This window comes from Periplaneta americana, chromosome 6, assembly GCF_040183065.1.
Source record: "Periplaneta americana isolate PAMFEO1 chromosome 6, P.americana_PAMFEO1_priV1, whole genome shotgun sequence".
NCBI lineage: Eukaryota > Metazoa > Arthropoda > Insecta > Blattodea > Blattidae > Periplaneta > Periplaneta americana.
Window position 1 is genome coordinate 175,287,153 of NC_091122.1, and position 18,903 is coordinate 175,306,055.

At 35.3% G+C, this 18,903-nt stretch overlaps 1 non-coding gene across 1 annotated transcript; it reads left to right on the top strand.

The window, feature by feature from the left end:
• The first annotated feature begins 241 nt into the window (after window positions 1-241).
• Window positions 242-314, top strand: TRNAF-GAA (transfer RNA phenylalanine (anticodon GAA)). The gene has a single exon. It is a non-coding gene; the product is annotated as a tRNA-Phe (tRNA).
• The last annotated feature ends 18,589 nt before the right edge of the window (window positions 315-18,903 follow it).

Here is an 18,903-nt window from a genome sequence, read left to right on the forward strand (position 1 = left end):
TTCGCAATCGTCTATCAGCAAAATGGGAGTCCATGATCTCAGGATTCGATTTACTTCATAATTATTATTTATGTTCTACCTAAAAAAACCTGCACAATCCTTAAATTAATCACGTCATCTAAAATGGCCTTCATAAAAGTGTGACGGGTTCTTCAGTTTACTGGCGAAGCCTTACTTATACAGTTCTTATCCTAAGCATCCGCTTGAACGTCCTTCACTACAGAAGACGCGGAGTTTCACGGCCGAAATAGCTCAGTTGGGAGAGCGTTAGACTGAAGATCTAAAGGTCCCTGGTTCGATCCCGGGTTTCGGCAATTCTTTTTATTATTATTTTTTTTTATATTTGTGTTTATAATAGTAACAAAATAATTATTCCAGTTCTTTCTTAAGCTATCTGCTGATCGGTTTAATGAAAAATTGAAATCAATCTTAAGTAATTATTTAAGTTGAAAATAGTTGGGTTTAATAGAAGCTGACGAGTTACTTCCTTGGTCTGAATTGTAAATTATTTAAAAATAGCGTGTAAAAGGGCCTTAGACTAGAATTGTTTAGTTTAAATGTAGTTCTGTTTATAAGTATGCATAAGGATGTAATTGTTTGTCTTATTTGAACTGTTGTATCAGTGAAGCGAGGTGAGTCAGTGAAGTTATGGTTTTACAGTGCAGTGAATAGTTCCGATCAGTGATAATTTATAGCGACAATGAAATGTGTTCTATAGTGTCAGTGAAATGTGTGCCAAAGTGTCAGTGAAATGCGTCATAGTGCCACTGCAGTGAGTGAGATGAGATTAAGTGAAATACTATTGAAACTTATGTAGGGCCTATACATAATTAAGTAGGTTGTATTGTAAAATTAGGTATTTTATTTATGTTTTATTATTAATTGTAATTATTATGTTAAATTGTATTGTGTATTTTTATTGTATTTGTATAAAATTGTATTGTGTATTGTATAATTGTATTGTGTATTGTAAATTTTATTGTGTATTGCTTATAATTGTATTGTATATTGTTTATATTGTGTATACCACTACATACATACATACATACATACATACATACATACATACTTATAAGTTAGGTTTACTTTTGCTTATAGTAGGCGTTATTATAGCATAGTTTTTATTGATAGTCCTAGGTTTTTTTGCTTTCATTTATTTATAGTTAGAATTAAATTTACGTTTATTTTATTTCTATTGCTATAATTATTGCAAATTTTATTAACATAATTATTGCAATGTTATTACTGTATATTATATATCACTTCCACCGGGTGTATACCCAATTGTAGCGTTAATAAATACATGCATACATACAATAAAATGATAAAATGAACATGTTCACTATCCTTTCTCACTGTTTTTATTATATTCACTTTATCTCATTCTGTCCGCCGAGTTAGCTCTGTGGTAGCGCGTCTGCCTACAGACTAACTGGCTCGGGTTCAATTCCGGATAGGGTCAGAAATTTTAATGTAAAATTTCTACCCTGAGACTAGGAGAGATGGCGGTGCACAGCTTCTAATCACTAAATTGTGTAGGCCTACCAAAATGGCTGGCTTAAATCCCAAATCTATCTGCAGTGCATATAAAGCGAAAGAATATGTCACCATTGATAGTGATTCGACCGTCGGATGGAGACGTTAAGCGTGGTGATATTCGACAGGAGTAGGCAACGTGCCGGCACGGGTTTCCCCTTCTCCCTTCCTCACCTTCATCACCATCCTCATCCATTCCCTATACTACACTTACACATACACTCACCCTTGTACACGATATAATTCTTCACAGATACACATCATGCATAACGTTGTCCGCCGAAGTTGTGTGCAAGTTGAAAATGGGTCGCAGTCCTGCCATCTATCCGCAATATGCGGAACCCTATCACGCAAGTTAAGCGGTTAGACATAGATACACACATACACTTTATCTCATTCTTGCTTCTTTAATTTTTATAATTTCTTTATCTGAAGGGCTAAAAAAATGAATCATTTGTAATTAAAAAAATATGTTCTTTCACATAATGTGAAACAAAACAAAACATTAATTTCACCAAAAAGGGATCGCTTCAATTTTAGAAATATTTCTGAGTGAAAATAAAGTTGAAAAGTGTGATCCCAAACTCGCTCAATCCATTTGAGCGCTCCTATTATCGTTATTTTTATGTTCCCCACGTCTAAGAATTCGAAAATGGGCACTTTTTTGCATTTCCCAATAAAACGGGACTAATGGGCGCCCCTTAAAAAATTGTCGGGACACCGAGACGGAAGTTCCAAGAACGGAACTTTTCCATTCAAAGCAAGACACCTGCGCACATTATCTCTTACTTACTTACTTTTAAGGAACCCGGAGGTTCATTGCCGCTCTCACATAAGCCCGCCATTGGTCCCTATCTTGAGCAAGATTAATCCTTTATCATCATATCCCACCTCCCTCAAATCCAGTTTAATATTATCCTTCCATCTACGTCTCGGCCTCCCTAAAGGTCTTTTTCCCTCCGGCCTCCAAACTAACACTCTATATGCATTTCTGGATTCGCCCATACGTGCTACATGCCCTGCCCATCTCAAACGTCTGGATTTAATGTTCCTAATTATGTCAGGTGAAGAATACAATGCGTGCAGTTCTGCGTTGTGTAACTTTCTCCATTCTCCTGTAACTTCATCCCTCTTAGCCCCAAATATTTTCCTAAGCACCTTATTCTCAAATACCCTTAATCTCTGTTCCTCTCTCAAAGTGAGGGTCCAAATTTCACAACCATAAAGAACAACCGGTAATATAAATGTTTTGTAAATTCTAACTTTCAGATTTTTCGACAGCAGACCGGATGATAAAAGCTTCTCAACCGAATAATAACAGGCATTTCCCATATTTATTCTGTGTTTAATTTCCTCCCGAGTATCAATTATATTTGTTACTGTTGCTCCCAGATATTTGAACTTCTCCACCTCTTCAAAAGATAAATTCCCAATTTTTATATTTCCATTTCGTACAATATTCTCGTCACGAGACATAATCATACACTTTGTCTTTTCGGGGCACATTATCTCTACCTCTACGTGTTTTAAAGTGCCTCAAATCCAAAACTGAATTGATGGTAAGTGGTTAAAAAATCACAGCTTGAAACAACACAGTAAAATAACACACACGCAGACCATGTGGGAGGGGGAAAAATACCTTCACTTCACTGCAGGGAATCGAACACGATGCCACTGCATCTCTAACCGGAAGCACTGTAGCGCTTATTTTTCTCGATTCTGTGAATAAAAAAATCCAACCAAGCTGTCTGTTCATCTTGCCTTTGTGAAGTATAAAACGCAGGACTTTACAAACCCTGGGACAGATTCACTTCCAGCAGAAAGTATTGTTCTCAAAGACCGCATTTTTACAAGTCTCTCCAGACAACAAAACCCGACACTACAGGAAGTTGTTTTCCATATCATGCGTGGCAGAAGCGCATGTCTCATATTGTACGTACGGGACAGTAAACCTTCCTATTTACACACATATGACTATCTCTATAGGGTGTACCATCTTAAACGTTCAATAAGTCCGCATAAATGTTTCATATGGGCTATTCCATATGAAATAGATCAGTAAAAAACCTCGGATTTTTTTATACTCTAATTTTTTCCCCATTTATACAAGATACTGAGGAGAGTGCATTTTCAAAAATATACTATCGAAAGTCAAATGCTTTTCGTATTATTGAGCGACAAATTTAGCGTATTTTAGAAAAACAAGCTTCTTTCAGCGCTCAGAACTCTGGAACCATTTACTGCAGAACATTGAACGAGAGCTCATTTTGAAGCTGACGTTTGGTAGGTTATGTTAAGAAGTAATCCTAATTTTTATTGTACACAGAGAGATAGATAATCTGATTTTACTTACTTTTAGGCTTTTTGCTTATTTGTAAAAGTGTAAAAAAATATTGAGAAAAACCTTGCATTATTAAGAGGGATTCGGCATTGTTTGCTTAGTGGTATGGCAATAAGTTTCGAGGGTATTAAATAGATTATTGTCACACGCCTGGACTTGAACGACGCACTACCGAATGCACTGGCCGAGAGCTGAAGATAAACGAGCGTTGGGCGTCATTTTACTCCTGTGTGTATGAAAACTTGTGATAAAGCTAACCCAGCTATGCGCTACTACAAGAAACATCACGTGTTTGTCTCTTGGCCTTGCTTGCCTGCCGCACCCATCACTAGGCTCGCAGCTGGTTAACTCTTTATGAAAAGAAGAACGGTATTTTATGGATTTTTTACATGAGTTTACTTTCTTTTTTTTTCACTTTCTTTTTTTTCCCCTATTATGGTATTATTTTCATGTTGTTTATTGTCGATTTTATTATGCTATTATTATTTTTTTTGTAATATGTTAGTATTCTGTTCTTTAACTTTTTGTTAAATTTTAACTGCTTGTATACTTTGTGACCTGGTAGAGTGTAAGAGAAGGCCCTATGTCCTTAACTCTGCCAGTATAAATAAAGAATTATTATTATTAGCCTATTATTATTATTATTATTATTATTATTATTATTATTATTATTATTATTATTATGAGTTATTGTAAATGTAACGTGATTAACTAAAGCAAGAATAGGATTTATGTGATGCGATGCGGCAGTATTACGTCAAACGCATCGCCAGTATCCACGTTTAGAGATAATTATGTTACTTGGAAACCATTAGTCGTACAAAGGTCTAGTATGCGCCATTGTGTAGGCTATATAATTCAATGCGTGTTATTTAGAATATATGGATGGTTTTCGGGTAAAGGGAGTTAAGTCATTTTTTGTGCAAGTGAAGTTTTGTTCCGCGGGCGAATACTAGTGGGTGTGCAAAAAAACAAAAGAATACCGGTACTAGCATTTGATATGTTTTAATTATGCAGAAAATTATTTGCAATAAGGGTCCGATGTTTAATTTTCATTTAACTCAAAACTCATTTTTATGACATACCTCCCTTTACCCAAACACTATCGATATCATCCTAGAATGTGATTTTTTTTTTTAGTCCAGTACCCCTTTGAGTTCACAGTGCACCGTGCGGTACTTATACAAGGACATCATTTTATTTTTACTTCAATTTTTATTCTACCTGAGTTTTTGAATGTAATTCACTCCCACCCCCCTTTCTTCCAACCATCCTCCACACAGAACCAAGCCCGCGTATGTAGTCAACAGTACTGAGTTAGTGAGTATAGGCCTAGTACGTTCCAGAAATATGTTCGTGTTTTCCAGTGACGAAAGAGCTTTCAATATTGAGTCATATTTTCGCACAGGTACTGTCGTCCGCTTCCCTTCGTCGCATCCCGATTTCCCCCACCCGCTTCTGCTCGCCCCTCTATAAAGGCTAGTGGCTGGGCTGTCTTAGCTCTTTTCTGAAAACATTAATTTGTGTTAGGAATTGGACGTCTACGTACTATTCTTCTTCTTCTTCTTCTTCTTCTTCTTCTTCTTCTATCCCTTATGCCTTGCAGCGTCGGGTCCTTCACCCATTTCTTGTATCTCTCCCGATCCAATGTTCAGTCTTCTTATTTCCCGGATTACTATTTATACAACTGTTTAAAATAACTTAAATAAAAGGGCCTCGTTAAGTAATTAACTGTCACGTGATTTTCCCCCTTTCTACCATCCTGCGACAAAACCACTTGGACGGACAGTAGATAGCATGTCTGAATAATTTTATCTTTTCGGATCGGGTAGAAGTGAAGATTGAATTTACAGTACGTAAGGTACTCTTTTATAGAGTAGGTATAGAATTATTTCAACATCAGTTACTAGTACGAAGAACGAAACTGGTAATTGGGATTAGGTACAATAGTCTATAGTGCGATAATATGCACAAAAGAACTTAAGCCTGTATCGAAATGAACGGCCATTTTTTAAAAAATGTGTTTAAATATCCATATTATTATTATTTTTCAATTTAACTTCATTCTCTATGTTGTACGCTAATGTGCTGTAGATAGTATAATATACACTGCATAATGAGTACGTCCGCATGGATAGCTCAGTTCGTGAGTAAAAACACTCAGTGTTAATACTGTACTGTATTTTGATTAAACAAAAACCTAATGAAAATTATCAAATTTAAAATCGCGATATTTCCTAGTTTACGTAAATGGATAACTACTTTTCTTCCCTCCTATACCTAGTAAAGTGATTTGTTTATATTTTACGCCAGTATCATCGAATTCCAGTCGTGGAAGGGGGTAGCAAACGGTGTTTCCGGTTCTCAACCGTTAGTTCAAAGGTATCGCCAGGTTAATATTAGAAATGTTAGTAAAAATAAAATGATGTCCCTGTACAAGAGGACGTCCGTTTGGCTACAAAATTTTAATATCATTTACAGAGCAGCAGTGGTAAACACAATAAGCTTCATACTACAGTGTAAACCTTTGGGTCTCTTCTCCGTACAATAGAGAGAAAAATACTGAAATAATATTATTTTGATCATATTTTAGAGCAACTGCAATCAAAATAGCGGAGTATTTAGGTTATAAGCGACAGGTTTTTTGTTCTTTCTAGTTTGCAGTTGTTACATACACGATATATGAATATTGCTGTATTATTCCCTTTTAATCGAGTTTGAGTTTCATGGAATTTTTTATCATCCGGAATTGTAACTGCTAAATTGAAGTCACAGTTTTGCCTGACGCCTGCAGGCTAACGCAGAATCAACACGATGTCACCCGCTAGCTTTCCTAGTTAACGAACAGCAATATTACGTTCTGAGTATTAATTGATTGATTGATTTTACGAGGACTGGATTCATTCTGGATCCTGCACCTAGACCGTTAACCCTTAAATTCACAAAGTATCCTATAGGATACAACAGGTTCATAGGCTATAATAATAGTAATAATAATAGCTTTATTTTCCCTGGCAGAGTTAAGGCCATCAGGCCTTCTCTTCCACTCAACCAGGATCAAATCACATACAGAAAAATACATACCGGTATACAAATATTAATTAAAAAATAATAATAAACATAATTAAGTAAAAAAGAGAGATTGAATACATATACACAATCAGTATTAACTTTAAAATAACAATAATAAAAAATATATCATCATCATCATCCTTCACGAATTAGGCCTCTGTAGACCTGTTTCGGCCCCATCTAGCAGTCTTCTTAACGGTCTTCCTGGTCGACGATGTCCTCTAGGTTTATATTGCATCATAATTTTTGGGATTCTTGAATTTTCCATTCTTCTTACATGATCTAGCCAATTGAATTTGTATCTGGTGATTTTTTCTTCTACTGACTCTACTTCTAATTGTTCTAAAATTTCTTCATTCCTTTTTCGGTCTAAAAGAGTATATCCTGCTGTTCTCCTGAAAAATTTCATTTCCGTTGCTTTGATTCTGTTCATGTCTTTTTTCTTTAATGTCCAAATCTCGCTTCCGTATAGAAGGGTGGGTAATGCTAGTGTATTATATATTTTTATTCTTGTAGATTTTTGTACTAATTTAGCTTTTAATGTATTGTTTATTATTCCTAGAATTTGTGTAAATTTGGTAATTTTCTTGTTCACATCTTTTTCATTTTGATAAGATATTTCACAACCCAGATAATTGAAATTTTGCACTTGTTCGAGGCATTGGTTATTGTGTATTATCTTACTTCTCACTGGGTCTTGTCCTAAAAATGCCATTACTTTTGATTTTTGTGCTGAAATTTCCATCCCAAAATCTTTTAATATTTCATTTAATGTATACAATCCTCTTTGTAAATTATCCTCTGAATTGGAAATTATGACTTGATCATCGGCATAGAGTAAGGCATTTAATGTTAGAGCACTGGTTATTTTGATTCCTGATGTGTAGATTTGGTTCCATTTTAAAATAATTTCATTTATATAAATATTAAATAAAGTTGGTGATAGTGGACAACCTTGTCGAACTCCATTATTAACTAATTTTCTTTCGGATATACAGTTATTTATTTTGACACTTATTTTGCTGTCCGTGTAGATTTCTATTATATTTTGGAATAGCAAATTTGGAATATTTTTTTCTTGTAATATGTCGAATAAAAGGTCTCTTCGGACTTTATCAAAAGCTTTCACAAAATCAATAAAAGCTATATGGGTTTCTAAATTAAATTCTCTTCTTTTTTCCAACAATAGTTTGATACTAAATATATAAATATAAAAAATATATATAATAAGAAAAGAGACTGAATACATAATCATAAACGGGAAATACATTCTAGTATACAGTATTAACTTAAAAAAAAAGAATTAATACATACGAATATAATCTCACAACTAAATGAATAGTACAATTAGTATGATCAGCACAGCACGGGTTACATTGAGACAATGACAATTACCTAGATATTAGTGTTAATGGAAAAATAAAGTAATGACTGTGTAAAATAATAATAATAATAATAATAATAATAATAATAATAATAATAATAATAATAATAATAATAATCTAATAATAATAAATAACAATTATACCTAAAAAAACTAATTCTGTGCATTTAAAATATTTCTAAACAACCTAATTTTAAACAACTGAGGACTAAGACCACCCCTGATTTCCAGCGGCAGCGAATTCCATGAGCGGGCCATGGCTATTGAGAAAGCACTTGAGTACAGAGATGTCTGATGACGTGGTATTGATAGCAACAGATTGTGCTGTGAACGTGTATTACGATTATGATGTGAAGCTAGGAGAGTAAACCGAGAGGCAAGGTAGTTGGGTGTGGAATCATGTATAATTCGATATAGCAGGCAAAGAGAATGTACTAAACGTCGATCTTGCAAGCGGAGCCAGGGGAGTCGTAGAAAATATTCCGATATATGATCATGTCGGCGGATATTGAAAATAAATCAGACGCAGACATTATGTACACGTTGAAGTTTTTGAGATAGTTCAGCACGTAGGTCGCTATATAAAAACATCACAATAGTCAAAGTGAGGCATTACAAAGGTCTGTACTAGAATTTGTTTGAGTTTAGTAGGAAGGAAATTTTTCAGGCGTTTCAAAGAATGCATGATAGAGAAAACTTTTCTACAGATATATCTGATTTGCGTATTCCAGTTCATGTTAGAGTCAAAATAGATGCCGAGGTTTTTTACAGTAGCACTAAAAGGCTATATGCTATAATTTTGATAGAACAATAGAAAAAAAAAGGTAGGAAAATTAAATTTAACCAAAATTTCATAATACTATAATATTGTCCTGGAAGTCTGCCCTTATGGCGAAACATTGCGTATACATAGGCACCATGCAATTAGAACTAAACTGGCCGATGCCCTTAGAAAACTAAAATACACCGTCTATGAAGAAGTCCACGGAACTGCCGACAATGGCAGTAACAGACGAATTGACATAATCGCCATTAGCTAATCCCTGTCTTAGGATATGATAATCGACCCCACCATCAGGTTTGAAACGTATAAAGGACAGCCTGAAGACGTACACGAGGAGAAACGAGCAATCTACGTTCCAACCATCCCGTATTATAAAGATAAATACCAACTTCACGATATCAGTGTTACGGGATTGATGTTTGGAGCAAGAGGAACGATACCTAACTTCTCTTCTCAATTCTGTAAGACCCTAGGACTGCACTAGTAATATGCGTTACAAGAGCGGTATGTTGAAGTTTTCATGTTCGATGAAAAGTTTGAAAAAGCGAAACGTAGTTGAGCTTTTTTAATTTCCGAGAATTGAAAGAAAACATACCGCTCGTGTATCGTACATTATTTTGTGCGAAGATCGTTTATTACATACCTGAAAGAGGAATTTCTAATTAGTTGCAATGAAATCTCCATCTTGGTTTCTGTTCAATGACGGCAAATTTGCGAAACAAAAATATCTATCTTCAACATTGTTGCTTTAAAATGTTTTCTGTGTTTTACTATACTCCAGCAGGCCGCGATATACGTCTGTCTTTTTTTCCCCCCAGTCTATAAATGCCGCCATGATGAGTCTGGAATCTTGTTGATTTTTTCATGGCTTCCTTAATGTTACTTGCATCACGAATGCAGTAACTTTAGTGGAGTTGTAGAGTTTACTTAATTTTTGCAAATATTTAAAAACAATAATTAACAGTGCAATTTAGGTGAAATTGCAGTGGTAAGTTTCCAATTTATAATTATTACTATATTGAACGTCTCAAAAAATAATATGTTAAAAGCTTAAATCAGTAAAATCAATATGTCACTTAAGCGGTAAGAAGAGGGAAATTGTTATGTGTGTTAGGTTGGGAATACAGAATGTGGAATTTTAGACTTTCCGCGGATTGGTTTTGTGCGGAAACCAAGCAAATATGCACGATCTCGCACAAAAATCTTTTTCTGAATGAACTGGCCCTCCTCATTATTAGAGAGTCAGTCAAACTTTTACGAAATCACCTATATGGACTCTAATTCAGTGTACTGAAAAAACTGACGCACCGTTATCATTTTTCTTTCTCTCATTAGCTTTCACTGCTTCTTTACTTGTAACTTTTTTTTTATTCTGTAAACTGCCATTGTTTGTTTGCTTATGTACTTGTTTAGTTTTTTTCTTACTCTGTTATCTTTCATCATCTATTTGTTCTTGTATTGTTTTGTATGCTTTGTCTAATGGCAGCCTCTAATTCGAGGAATCTAGTAAATAAAAATAAAATATGGACATTGCTATAGTTGTTTTCTTTACAGTCCGACACGGTTTAATAAATTAGTGTGAGAAATGAAGTTTTGCCAATTTAAGGGTTAAGGCAATACCGTACAGCTAGCAGTTCTGCTCGCGAACGACGCTGGTGCTGCCACCTAGGCGGCCGGTGTGGCGATACTCGAGATACAAGCTGTAATCAACTTCAATGTATATTGTTGCTGGGCTACTTAATACTTACTTACTTACTGGCTTTTAAGGAACCCGGAGGTTCATTGCCGCCCTCACATAAGCCCATCATCGGTCCCTATCCTGGGTCTCTATCATCATATCCCACCTCCCTCAAATCCATTTCAATATTATCTTCCCATCTACGTCTCGGCCTCCCTAAAGGTCTTTTTCCCACCGGCCTCCCAACTAACAATCTATATGCATTTCTGGATTCGCCCATACGTGCTACATGCCCTGCCCATCTCAAACGTCTGGATTTTATGTTCCTAAGTATGTCAGATGAAGACTACAATGCGTGCAGTTCTGCGTTGTGTAACTTTCTCCATTTTCCTGTAACTTCATCCCTCTTAGCCCCAAATATTTTCCTAAGAACCTTATTCTCAAACATCCTTAACCTCTGCTCCTCTCTCAAAGTGAGAGTCCAAGTTTCACAACCGTACAGAACAACCGGTAATATAACTGTTTTATAAATTCTAACTTTCAGATTTTTCGACAACAGTCTGGATGATAAAAGTTTCTCAACCGAATAATAACAGCATTTTCCATATTTAATCTGCGTTTAATTTCCTCCCGAGTGTCATTTATATTTGTTACTGTTGCTCCAAGATATTTGAATTTTTCCATCTCTTCGAAGGATAAATGTCCAATTTTTATATTTGCATTTCGTAGGGCTACAATATTCTGATCACGAGATATAATGTTATGTTTTATTTAACGACGCTCGCAACTGCAGAGGTTATATCAGCGTCGCCGGATGTGCCGGAATTTTGTCCCGCAGGAGTACTTTTACATGCCAGTAAATCTATTGACACGAGCCTGTCGCATTTATGCACACTTACATACCATCGACCTGGCCCGGGATCGAACCCGCAACCTTGGGCATAGAAGGCCAGCGCTATACCAACTTGCCAACCAGGTCGACTCACGAGATATAATCAAATACTTTGTCTTTTCGGTATTTACTAACAAACCTTATAATAATAATAATAATAATAATAATAATAATAATAATAATAATAATAATAATAATGTTTTACATCCCCGACATGTCACTCCACTGAACTGAATCTCTTACTTCAAATGAAAGACTAATGAAATTATTATCACATCAGCTAGTTACTTGAAACAGCTCTGTTAATGGTTCTTGTTCCTTTAAAGGAAGATAATTGTTTAATCGAGAAGAAAAAGAAAAAAAAATCCAATGTCCGATATTTCGACACTGGCTGTAGAAAAGTCCAATAACGCCCGTCCTCTTTCCAATACTTTTACGTCTTGCTGGAAAGCAAAGTTCATTTCGAGGATTGCAAAACAAATGAAAATGTCACGTCCGGAAATAGGCATATCCACCTAGGGGTCCCTCCCAATACCGGCAGCACATGGGTGTACAGGAAGTTGGTAACCATGACTGGGTGGCGCCACTGTCAACTTCCGCAAACAAAGAAAGAAACATCACTGTGACAACAATTGCATTCAGACGAAAATAAACAGCTGAAGCTAGGAATGGAGATAGTCACTTGTTTCGTTTTGAAACCGCTATGTGTTATCTGTTGCGCCGCGTCATTTCTTTAACGGACGGCGATTGTAGCTTTAGAACAAAAGACGGTGTAGAGTAAGCGAAATAAGGTTCTGGTATTCTTTGTATTGTGGACTGTGTATTGCCAACTGTAAACATTAATTGAATACCTTATTTTAAATAACACACACGATACTTTTATTCACGCGATAGCAGAGAGTCGTACTTGTAATGTAAGGATTGCTTTCATTACTTCCTAAATTTTAGAAGTACATATTACTCTACTGTATCTATGCTGTAAACCCACATACGAAAAAGTAAGAACAAATGACAATAATAATAATAATAATAATAATAATAATAATAATAATAATAATAATAATAATAACTTACAAATGGCTTTTAAGGAACCCGCAGGTTCATTGCCGCCCTCACATAAGTCCGCCATGGGTCCCTATCCTGAGCAAGATTAATTCAGTCTCTATCATCATATCCCACATCCCTCAAATCAATTTTAACATTATCCTCCCATCTACGTCTCGGCCTCCCCAAATGTCTTTTTCCCTCCGGTCTCCCAACTAACACTCTATATGCATTTCTGGATTCGGCCATACGTGCTACATGTCCTGCCCATCTCTGGATTTAATGTTCCTAATTATATCAGGTGAAGAATAGAATGCGTGCAGTTCTGCGTTGTGTAACTTTCTCCATTCTCCTGTAACTTCATCCCTCTTAGCCCCAAATATTTTCCTAAACACCCTTAATCTCTGTTCCTCTCTCAAAGTGAGAGTCCAAGTTTCACAGCCTTACCTACAGAACAACCGGTAATATAGGGGAGAGTCGGGTAGTATCGGACATCGGGTAATATCGGACAGTGAGTTTCTTTCATCTACCACTCGATGATAATACCTGATTGACATGGTTACGTTCCTGTGATGTCGCATAGAGAAACGTAACTATGTCATTCAGGTACTACCATATGGTGGTAGATGAAAGAAACGCACTGTCCGATACTACCCGATGTCCGATACTATCCGACTCTCCCCTAACTGTTTTATAAATTATTTATAGCTTTCAGATTTTTTGACAGCCGACAAAAGCTTCTCAACTGAATAATAACACGCTTTTCCCATATTTATTCTGCGTTTAATTTCCTCCCGAGTGTCATTTATATTTGTTACTGTTGCTCCAAGATATCTGAATTTTTCCACCTCTTCGAAGGATAAATCTCCAATTTTTATATTTCCATTTTGTACAATATTCTGGTCACGAGACATAATCATATACTTTGTCTTTTATGGAATTACTTCCAAACCTATTGCTTCAAGTAAAATTTTCTTGTTTTCCCTAACCTTTTGTAGATTTTATGTTAATATTCATGTCATCCGCATAGACAAGCAGCTGATGTAACCCGTTCAATTCCAAACTCTGCCTGTTATCCTGAACTTTCCTAATGCCATATTCTAGAGCAAAGTTAAAAATCAAAGGTGATAGTGCATCTCCTTGCTTTAGCCCGCAGTGAATTGGAAAAGCATAAGATAGAAACTGGCCTTTACGGACTCTGCTGTAAGTTTCACTGATAAATAATAATAATAATAACAATAATAATAATATTAATATTAATAATAATAATAATAATAATAATAATAATAATAATAATAATAATAATATAATGGTGGTGGTGGTGGTGGTGGCGGTGGTGGTAAACAGAATTAACTAAATTCTGCACAGGTTACTCAAACATTTTATTCAACTCATGAACTGTGTATTCTTGTAAATTGAATCAGTTTGCTTGCTATGTATAAATTTTGACTTGTTCTACATATCAAAGCTTTGCTGATGTGGAAGTGAAATAACTCTGAAGATTTTCAGAGCGAATAGCATTTGTTTTATGCAATAAAAAAGTGTAATATCATATTGGTGGAAAGTCCATAGTTTTCATAGAAAAAAATGTTTTTCCCAAATGTGTAACACACTCTTATTCGGTAGCTATTGCGAGTAGGATCGTGATTTTTGTCTACATTGATAGAAAATCTAATAAAGAATGATTTATCCCTCTGGCGTTTTTTAGTAGCGTGGACGGTTTTCGTGTAAATTTCATTTAAAAACCACTAATTTGAAGCCACTTACCGATGCGACCAGTTTGTAACATTGTAGCCAGAAAAAGAGACGGGAGGTAGTTCACTAAGGCAGACAGACCTGATTTCATTGACCTCTTACATCTGTATTACTAGAAGAAAAAGAGGTGTGTTATCGGCGATGTTGCCAGACTGCTGGAACTTCCAACTCAATTTTCTAATTAACCGTGCATTTAATCATAAAACGTAATACAGGTTTTCTATTCATTTAACTGTACACTATCATCCCTTTCAATCGGCAGGACTATTTCACTTCCACCCTGTATAACAAATTCAATAAAAAAGACGAAAACCTGGAACAATACGACAGGTGTAAAGCATAGCATGTCTGCATCCTAGAGTTCAGGTGTCCCACATCAATTTCCTCCAGATGATCCTTGCGGATGTTGGTAGCAGTATAGATATCACACACACACACACAAATGATAATAGATTCATTTTTATTTTTTTACACCTAATATTCGATCATATCTCACAACGGCCTACGTTCTGTTCTGATGCATCAGGAACATCTGAACACATTCTTTGTCATTTGAGGGACAGTTGTTTGGCTAACGATACATGTTGAAAAAATACAATACATTTTGTTGTGTACTGACATAGTGCTGCTGCCCTAAGGGATGTTGCGTGTTTATGCTAAAAAATACACTTCTTAAAATTTGTCGTTTTTTGCAGTCTGAAAATATGTATTCATTTAAACGACTCGTCAATAACTCCAATAATAATAATAATAATAATAATAATAATAATAATAATAATAATAATAATAATAATAATAACAATAATAATAATACTTACAACTGGCTTTTAGAGAACCCGGAGGTTCATTGCCGCTCTCACATAAGCCCATCATCGGTCCCTATCCTGAGCAAGATTAATCCATTCTCTATCATCATATCCCACCTCTCTCAAGTCCATTTTACTATTACCCTCCCATCTACGTCTCTACTCCCAACTAACACACTATATGCATTTCTGGATTCGCCCCTACGTGCTACCTGCCCTGCCCATTTCAAACGTCTGGATTTAATGTTCCTAATTATGTCAGGTGAAGAATACAATGCGTGTAGTTCTGCGTTTTGTAACTTTTTCCATTCTCCTGTAATTTCATCCCTCTTAGCTCAAAATGTTTTCCTAAGTACCTTATTCTCAAACACCCTTAGCCACTGTTCTTCTCTCAAAGTGAGAGTCCAAGTTTCACAACCATAAAGAACAACCGGTAATATAACTGTTTTATAAATTCTAACTTTCATCTGTTTTTAGAGCAGACTGGATGACAAAAGCTTCTCAACCGAATAGTAACAAGCATTTCCCATATTTATTCTGTGTTTAATTCCCCCCCACCTCCGAGTATCATTTATATATGTTACTTTGCTCCAAGATATTTCAATTTTTCTATGTTTTCAAAAGATAAATTTCCAATTTTTATATTTCCATTTAGTATTATGTTCTGGTCACGAGACATAATCATAAATTAGTCTTTTCGGGATTTACTTCCATACCTATCCCTTTACTTGCCTCAAGTAAAAATCCCGTATTTTCCCTAATGGTTTTTGGATTTTCTCCTAACATATTCACGTTAGATAAGAAGCTGATGTAACCCGTTCAAGTCCAATCTTTCTATATCATCCTGGACTTTCCTAATGACATATTCTAAAGCAATATTATTATTATTATTATTATTATTATTATTATTATTATTATTATTATTATTTACTGTATATACAGACACTTTCTGCTTTATTTTTAAGGATGTTATGTGATTATTTAAGCATCACAGTAAGAGTGGAAAAGATAAAAGAAAATTTAATTTTGTCTGTAACTTTGGATAATTTAACTTTCATTTAATTTATATTCGATGGTTAGAAGTTTTCAAATGATGATTTCCTAACTTTGAAATGTAATCCATGAAAGTACCTACAGATTTGTAATGTGCTACTCATATCATCCTTCAGCTGTGTCACATTAAAGGACACATCGGTTTGGTGTTTATTTATGAGACAACTCAGAATGGAGTTTTGTCTCTGTGGTCGCAAGTTCTCTCATGCCAGGAATGAATGTTTTACAAGAAGAAGAGGAATTGAGCGTGGGATTTTAAATTTTAAAAGTGCAGCTTAGAGAGACTTAGCGAAGAGAAAGCTGGGATTAGCAATTCTCACAACAGCTATCCCTTTCTATCCCTGCTTTAAAGTTTTTATTACGTAATAAGCTTAGAGTTCATTTAAGGTATAGCTTAAAGAAAGTATTCCTTTGTCAGTACTTAAGACGAAAAATTAAAAGTTACCTTCTTTCAAACCCGTTTCAGGGAGCAAAAATAACTTACAAACTATTTCCGTTTCTAATTGTCCTGATGAAGACAATTCAATTTATTTTACTTTTCGTATAAAGCACATATAAAATAACTCTTAAATGATACACATATAATGTATAAATAACTTATCCTTTAAGGGGAAAGGTACATAATTGGCCTGAAAAAATTTAGTGAAATTCATTTTTTTATATCTCAGCTACTTACTTACTTACTTACAAATGGCATTTTAAGGAACCCGCAGGTTCATTGCCGCTCTCACATAAGCCCGCCATCGGTCCCTATCCTGAGCAAGATTAATCCAGTCTCTGTCATCATATCCCACCTCTCTCAAATCCATTTTAATATTATCCTCCCATCGACGTCTCGGCTTCCCCAAAGATCATTTTCCCTCCGGTCTTCGAACTAACACTCTATATGCATTTCTGAATTCGCCCATACGTGCTACATGCCCTGCCCATATCAAAGTCTGGATTTAATGTTCCTAATTATGTCAGGTGAAGAATACAGTGCGTGCTGTTCTGCTTTGTGTAACTTTCTCCATTCTCTTGTAACGTCATTCCTCTTTGCCCCAAATATTTTCCTAAGCACCTTATTCTCAAATACCCTTAATTTCTGTTCCTCTCTCAAAGTAAGAGTTCAAGTTTCACAACCATACAAAGCAACCGGGAAATGTAACTGTTGTATAAATTCTAACTTTCAGATTTTTTGACAGCAGACTATAGAAAGTAAATGAATATGACTTTTCACGCTTATTATATATACATTACACTTTATGAAACACTATTATATTTATAAAGGCATTTTCAACTTTAAACTCGATTTTCTCAGAACTAATAAAATGCCCATTCATAGTTTTGGCATGAGAGGGACGATATGCTTTTTAGAGTTTATTTTTAATTTTTAGAACCTACTTCATAGTTTATTGACCATCTTTTGGGCACTTAAAATCTACTTTTAGAGTCTAAAAATCCTCATCAACGTCCGGTGCAGAATAGTACATTATGTAACGAGCCAATAATGATAGTAATTAAGACGCGAGGATGTTTATGAAACGAGCGCAAGCGAGTTTCATAATTTTCATACGATCGTCTTAATTACCATTATAGGCAAGTTTCATACGACTTTTTATGCTCGACCATATTTCTAACTTGAAATTATTCATAAGTATTCATTTTATTCTTATGTGACTGGGGAGCGAACTGACCTTGTGCAATCTCGTAAATTGTGAGATATGCGCAGACGCGAAAGTATTGATTTTTTCCGGGCAACGAATGTCGACGACCTGATATAACCTAGAGAGTAAACTTGATATAACCTTGAAATTGAATTCGACATTGAAAAACGAGATGACAAATTGAATTTATTTGAATAGTATTTACAATTAACGCTAATTATTATAGTAACAGAATATAACCTTCTGCGACAGTATTGGATTTCCAGCCTCCGTGACGTTTCCCTCGTTGTCTTTCGATTGCATATCCGAGAATAATCGAAAACCTGAACTTTAATGAATAGGTGTTCTTTAATGACATGCATTAAAGGACTGCTACCAGGTGTATAGGGTAATTACTACATTTCGGCATGGTCGAGCATAAAGAATAATATCATCTTCTGAAGACACTACTGTATCATCATAGTCTCGAGGCCAGTACCAATAGACGCCTTAGTTTTGGCGCTAATTCCCGAATGAGGGGCACAAGACTTTAGTGGGAAGAATATTAGCAAGGAATTGCGATTAAGGCCCGAAATTAGATTTGAAACGGAGATAATTGAACTCCGCGGATTATAAAAACCGGAATTTCTTGAGTTCTTTCAAGACTCCGCTGTGACAATTAGTTAATTTTTAAGGACATAAAATGCAAATGTTATTACCATCCAGGACTTTTATTTCGAGCGTTTTTCTCCCGTATCGTCTCTTCTATTTCCGCCGGGTCAGTAAACTCTGCTGACGTTCAGAATGATTTATGACGTCAACGTGATGCTCTCGGTGGTTAGTGGTTACCCTGCCTGCATTAGATTAGGTTTACCATCTGATAAAAATTAAAGGGAGGGTATTTTGTGGGGAATTTAAAAAAAAGACGAATAT